This window comes from Haliotis asinina, chromosome 3, assembly GCF_037392515.1.
Source record: "Haliotis asinina isolate JCU_RB_2024 chromosome 3, JCU_Hal_asi_v2, whole genome shotgun sequence".
NCBI classification, from domain to species: Eukaryota; Metazoa; Mollusca; class Gastropoda; order Lepetellida; family Haliotidae; genus Haliotis; species Haliotis asinina.
In genome coordinates, this window is record NC_090282.1 from 57,051,412 (window position 1) to 57,058,436 (window position 7,025).

The 7,025-nt window shown below is 37.0% G+C and overlaps 1 long non-coding RNA gene across 1 annotated transcript; it reads left to right on the forward strand.

Moving 5' to 3' along the window:
* The first annotated feature begins 994 nt into the window (after positions 1-994).
* On the forward strand, positions 995-4,646 carry LOC137276920 (uncharacterized). The gene is made up of 2 exons (XR_010956594.1): positions 995-1,191; positions 4,380-4,646. It is a non-coding gene; the product is annotated as an uncharacterized lncRNA (long non-coding RNA).
* Positions 4,647-7,025: the final 2,379 nt, after the last annotated feature.

Consider the following 7,025-nt stretch of genomic DNA (forward strand, 5'->3'; position numbering starts at 1 on the left):
TATATAATTAAGGATGAATTGATTTGTGAGTGAATGAGTACAGCTTTAAGCAGATTTTAGAAATACTCCTGCAACATCACTGCAGGGGACACCAGAAATCGGATTCACACCTTGCTCCCATGTAGATAATCAACCTCAGGTCCCACGCTTTAACCACAAGGCTAGCTACCTCACTACTCAAATGACAAATGATGCGAACTAGTTAGAAGAAAACTTCATTGAAACAAAGGGTGAGTATACTTATCCACCGCGTTTAGCAGTATTCTAGCAATATCATGGCTGAACATTTGCAAAGTCCAGTGAACACACACTTGTAAATACAAATCATAGTTATACAGACCTCACTGTGAAAGACTATCAGGAGAGAATATCACATGCTCGTAATGTCTTCCTGGATGGTTTGCTTTTGATATTGTTACGACTCAAGTTACTAATTCATTTTTGTATTGCCTCGAAGAATACAATACATCCAATCATTACACACAATGCAGTGGATTATTGTGTATGCATAGAAATTGCTTTTGTAAACGGAAACCAGGGCTACATAATACATTTTTCTACCTTAACCTAAATTTGATTGTATTTCCTTTATTTAGATTACAAAATCTTTGAGTATGGGATTCGCGGTCATTACTCCATTTAGGAGCCTGGAAATTCAGAATATGTCAGACTCCCGTGACACTGGGGCATTGAACTCTGTCATTCATGGACAACGTTAACGACCATTAGGCAGGGTAGAAACTATTTACTAAACTGTTACTATTTTATGTTTTCTAGAAACAGAACTGTTCTGTTGTGGCTTTCCAAAAATTAACGCATTTGGGACCGTTATCGTGTCCCTTAACGCGGTGTTATAGGAAGGTTTCAACATTGCAATTATGTATCATGCATGCAGAAAGAATGGGCACACTGGTATTTGTCATTTTATTCGTTATAAATATTTATCACATTATTATAAGAAGGTTGCACTTCGGGTTCATTTCCGAATCACGTGAACAGTAGCAGTAATAGGACAGTTCTCTATCTGCCACTCCTTGCTGATGAACTGCTGAGAACAATCATAAATCTAACACCTGTAGTCAACACCTCATTGCATTTCATAGACCGTTACATGTGAACATCACAAGATGAAGAAAACGATGATTCTGTTCCTGGTGGCTACAATTTGTGCTGTAACTCTAGCAGTATCAGGTATTACCTCATTTGTCTTGTTTCCTAGACTTGAGCTGATTACGTTTTGGTTTATTAGCCATACCCGTGTTCCAGTGTTCCATTTAGACGGTATAGTCATGTATGGCTTCAAGTTCATACGTCGTAATATAGCTGAAATGCTGGCATTACACTCATTCGTTTGATGTATACTTTATCAGAAGGGAGGCACTTGCACCAGTGCATTTACCTTATCTTCAGGACATCTTCTGATATTCAGTTAAAGCTTTTGCTGCATTTAACGCATATGACTATTCCAGTCACTGTTGGCATTTCTTATTACAGATCTGATTGTACAGCTGTTCAAACTGTGGCAATTCCTTCTTGAATTGATTATACGCATTATCTGGAGAGATGAGTTTACGTATATTTAAGAGATGAAATGATAATTTATTCCATCAATTCATCCATACTTTCACGTATTTAGCACTTGTAAGTTGAGGGTATTAAAGTGACATTACGTGTAGACATCTTCACATATAGCATTAATGATCAACATTTCCAGATGATTAAAATGTATACGGATATCGCTACATGGTAGAGCAAAGGACAAGGTATGACAGAGGCCCTTATTGGCCCACAACATGTCATGATTATCAAAATTTTACAACACGATAATTTTAGCATAAAAGGAGCTAAATTAATTGTTGAAGGTACCTCCAATTGCATTTTTATGTTTCTAAAGTTGTTAGTTTTCCTCTTTGAAGACCTCAAAGTTAACATATTTTACAATATCTTCTAGAAACCTACATTTTCTGATTTTCAGAGTGATAGAAAAGTGTGAGCAAAAGCGTGACCCATCCCAATTTTTTCACCACATATGAAGCGAGTAAATTAGAATGTACACCTAAAAAATTGTGGTGGGTCACGCTTTTGCTCACATCAAAATCTTTAAAAAAGTACATTTTTTGGTTTATGAAATTGCCGCATACGACAGTTCAAAAAATAAACATTGACATAAACTAACATCTTTAAAAAAATATCCATCACATTTACACATCTGTGCCATGATATATTATATTTTGAATGGTTTTGTGCTCTAAAATACACATATCAAACATCGTTATTAAAATTTTCAATATCATATTAGGCACTCAAAAGGCAGATTTATGAGAGGTAAACATTGGTGTTTGGTTGATGGTCTCTGCTAGAAAAGTAAGAACATGTCTGAAGATTTTCAAAATATGATCAAGCAGTACTGTAAAGGTGAAAATCTTTGTTATTATGTAAGAATTTGATCATAGTTTTTCTATCATCTGTGTATCAGACACCTTTGAGTCACCTGTCACTGTCAAAATAACACTGTCATTCAACAGGATTGCCATGTATACATATAAACATATGCATTTTCCAAGAACTTATGTACCTTGATGTTTCCAATGACATATTAGATTTCATTCAACCAAAATGACTAAACTTAACTGTATGGAAAGGATGTTTTAGCTAGAATAAGAACATTGTATCAAGGTCTAGCAGGTGATGAACACAAGCAGACGTCAAGTCATACATAGTTGTAAAATGTAATATATAAGCTTAAATTAACACTGGGAAGCAGAGGAATATGTAGCCTAATGGTTGCAATAGTGGACTATTGGTTTCTTTTTTGTTTTCAGACATGCAGGTTCAAATCCATGTAACTTTTCTTTCTTTTTTTCAAAGTTTGTTTATCAAGCCTACATTGTTTAACTAAACTGTTTCACATCAAATCCAAATATTGTAATTTTTTTCTTAAGTTTGGTAATCTATGTTAAAACACTGGTGAAACAAGCTTTAATCAACATCATGTTAATCTTTTCTTAAGACACTGACCATTCACCTTTTCCAGTCGGTCTAGTTGCCCAAATATTTTGTTCCCAATATTTTAAATTCATATTTTATACATTTTTATCTACTTTGAATCAGATACTGAGATTGATGACTGTGTGAATAAAGAGTAACAATGTATGTTTTATATCTTTGAAGTGGATAAGTTGTGAATAATTGCTCTGTGAAGTCTTTTGAATACTGACTTTTAAATGTGCATGGTGTCAATATGAACCTGCACTGACAATGAAATTTCACACGAAATGGGCCCCTTTGAGGTCAAGACCTGTGATTTTTAGTGCAAAATGGTTGGCTATTGTAATAACATATGATGATTGAGATGTTAACTGTATATTTGCTAACACTGGTGGTAAATGCTGACTCCACTTACTTGTTAGAATGAAGCTGTGCCCAAAATGTAGCTGCACCCAAAACAGGCGCCTGTGATTCTTAGTGCAACATGATTGTTATCATGCTTACATGTTGTACAATGGACACTTGGATTACATTTGCAAAGAATGCTGTGGATAATGACTGAGTTTTGTCGACACAATTGGCAAGTAATTGAATTAACAATGTTTGGCAACCCTAATTGGGCCCCTTGCAGTTAAAACATTATTACTGACATTGACATGTTTTTCAGCATGACCATCTGTCGTAAAACTGCTGTAATATGTATGTAAATAAAATAACAGTTGTAAATAAGACATTATGGCACAATGATATTTCAGACTTGTTGTTATTTTTCATGGGAACTGATAAAACCCATTTTGGGCCCCTCTGCAGAAAAATTACACCTCAGAACATATAAAATATAGCATTTTTATGCAAAGCTAACTTGTCTCTAAACAAATAACATGTTTTCAGCCAATTTTGTTAGTGGGCCAAAAACCACCCTTATCATACCTTGTCCTTTATATCCATATTTAACACACGTAGTCGAATTGTATTGTGTGAAACCCATCCGTCGAATTTCCGGTTGTGTCATGCTCGTAATGTATACTTGGATCAGTGACAAGTACTCGGTTGTTTCGAGCTCATTACAGAGTCACATGTATACACGTCAATACAGAAACAAACCCTCCAGATGTCGTTTGAGTTAATTGTGCTAGTGAATCTGCTATTCGAGCCTATGATATCCACTGAACATAATTGTGTGATAGACGTTGTGTGATAATCTGGCATAACCTGATATTTCGTTCGAGGAAATCCACGTTGATGATTTTCTCGCACAACCGATCACCTGTTACAGCGAGGAATATCATGTAATCAGGCAAAGGATACAAATTCAATGATTTTCGAAGATACGTCACAGATTACACGAACGTTTATGAAATCAAATCTACAAAATTCTGTGTTTTTTTAAGTTGATGATCTCACCCCTGACCAATGTCTATATGGTGGAGTGGTGTACAACAGCGGTGACAGTTTCAAGTCCACCGATGGTTGCAATAGGTGTGGCTGCGGAGGAAAGAACGCTGTGTTCTGTACGCTGATGGCTTGCATTCCAACAAACATTGATGGATAGAAGGGATGCTGATGAAGCACAACACCCTGTGAAGAATCCGAAATGACACATTTGTAATCTGAGCAATAAAACTGGCTGTTCCGTGATTTTTACAGTGCAACCCACAGTTAATGAGTTAATGAGTATGAATCGTTCATATCGATAAATATTAGCTTCAGTTTCTTTCTATCAGGGTGCGGTGGAGTAGCTTAATGGTTAAAGAGTTCTCTCGTCACGCCGAGGTCCCGGGTTCGAGTCCCCATGTGGAAACAATGTTTGAAGCCCGCTGCTGGTTTCCCCAACCCTGATATTGCTAGAATATTGCTAAAAGCGGCGTCTTAAAGTGACGTAAAACCACACTCACTCACTCTTGTTATCATCTGTAATGTAGACAATTTGAACATATTCTGGTGCCAACGAAATACGTATGTATTTTGTGAACAACATGGCCAACGAATTCATGCGAACTAAACGAGGTGCGCATTACTGAAAATGAGTTCATCTCCTACTTGCTATCTCTTAAGGTGCGACGTTAATATTAATCTCTTCTTTAGTTTGTGAATTTCGCATCTGATCCCGATAAAACACATGTGTACAGTCACACGCCTGCATAATAGCTAAAGCTCTATCACTTAACAGGTTCCCTACCGTAATGGTTACTACTTTTCTATTCCTGACATGTACAGCACACACTAAAAGGTATTTCCATATGCTCTGATTTCCGTATGGTGTATGAAGGAAGAACTTATATATTACTGTGATTTTAGGTCCTAGAAATGAATGAGAACTCCTTGATAATTCACAAAGTCACACTGTGTCATTTAGTAGTCATGAATATAAGAGATATCAATAATTCTATCCCACAAGCACCATTTCACAGACACCCAAACATATATTCCTGATCTCATTTTCTACTATAAGACATCATACGTTTGTACTCATCCCCTAATCCCAGTTATAAGGACGCAAGAATGAACTAATCCGTGTTTTCTTGCCCCACTTAACATGTAAACCAGTTGTCTTGCTTTACAAGTCGCTGATGATTGATCACAGTCTTGTAAGGCTGACCGACACAAATAATACAAAAAGACTGAGACTGGCGACAACACCCTTATTACACCAATGTCCTAGCCATGAAACACGTGAAAGACGTAACAACAATATGAAACACCTGCATCCAATGTTTAGCCTTCACCAGTATCTGTACTAAAAAGGCACGTGTATCCCTGTGGTCAGTGGTTTTGGTTACTGTCTGCACCAAAATGACATGTCCACTATCAGACGTTTACAATACCAATACTTGTGTATGATGAAATGTTTCCAAGGAGTCAATGGTGATAATAAAGTTAACAGAATTTAAAGTCCCAGATTGTCTCCCAGATTGTCTTACGAATGTAATATGGACTGTACCATATGAACCCACTGCTTGTCATACTTGGGCGTCTCTGTGATTATATTCTCCGTTACTTGTGTTGATGGAGGTGGAGAGTCTGGTGGTTGCGGGCACAGGTGCCAGAAGAATTTGGTTCAATACATCATTTCGACCATAACACCATCAGAATTCTAGACAAGTTATAAGATAGATCCTGTGTCGTCATTCAAATTGTTTTGCCTAGACAACGCGAACAACCTACTCAAGTACATATATGATCCATGCTTATGGTGTCTGACTTGATATTGAGTGGGGAGCTCAGTACTGAAGCCCTTTCCTGGTTACGCGACCATTCTTTGCTGTGTGATGTTCGTAGTTTGATTTCAATTTCTTAAACTCGACAACACCTTGTTTCAATTTTCATTAGGGTCAACGATTTGTGATCTGTATTACAAATTATTACTGATCTCAACAGGTATTTTATAAATAGAAATAATCCTTTAATGCTGGTGACTTCCGCAGTGTTCGATCCAATCCGTTATATCCACTTTTACTGTGAATATATTGGCACATGTTGCTCGTGTGGTAAAATTCTTATCCTCGCCTTTCTCATACATGCCTGCATGTAAGTACACGATAACACGATAACAGTTTACTGCAGTCAGAAGTGACTATCACAAGAGGCATACTTAATGCTAATAGATGAATACAAAGTACACCGTACTGATTTTGTTAATAGCAGGTCACGTGTCAGTTTATCAATACACACCAAAAATGTTATTTTACAAGTTGTGACACTGGAATGATACACACACAACTCATGTTGACAGTCTTCGCAGCATAAACTGTTTTTCATGATGCCTGTGATTGGTATACGGCATTTTGCTTTTATTGCCACTTACAACGTGTTTGAAATTAGTATAAGGCTGGTTTGACATTAACGCATCAAGACACGTGACGCAGCAGAGGCACAAACATCAATGCACTACTGAAGAGAGATTAACTCTCATCCCTGTTACAGGTTTTTACGACTGAAAGGGCTTACAAAACCTTCACATCTCATCCAAACGTGTTGATAGTTTGTCCCTAGAGACGTGGCTGTATCGAAAGTAAACCAGAATAGAGAATGTCCTG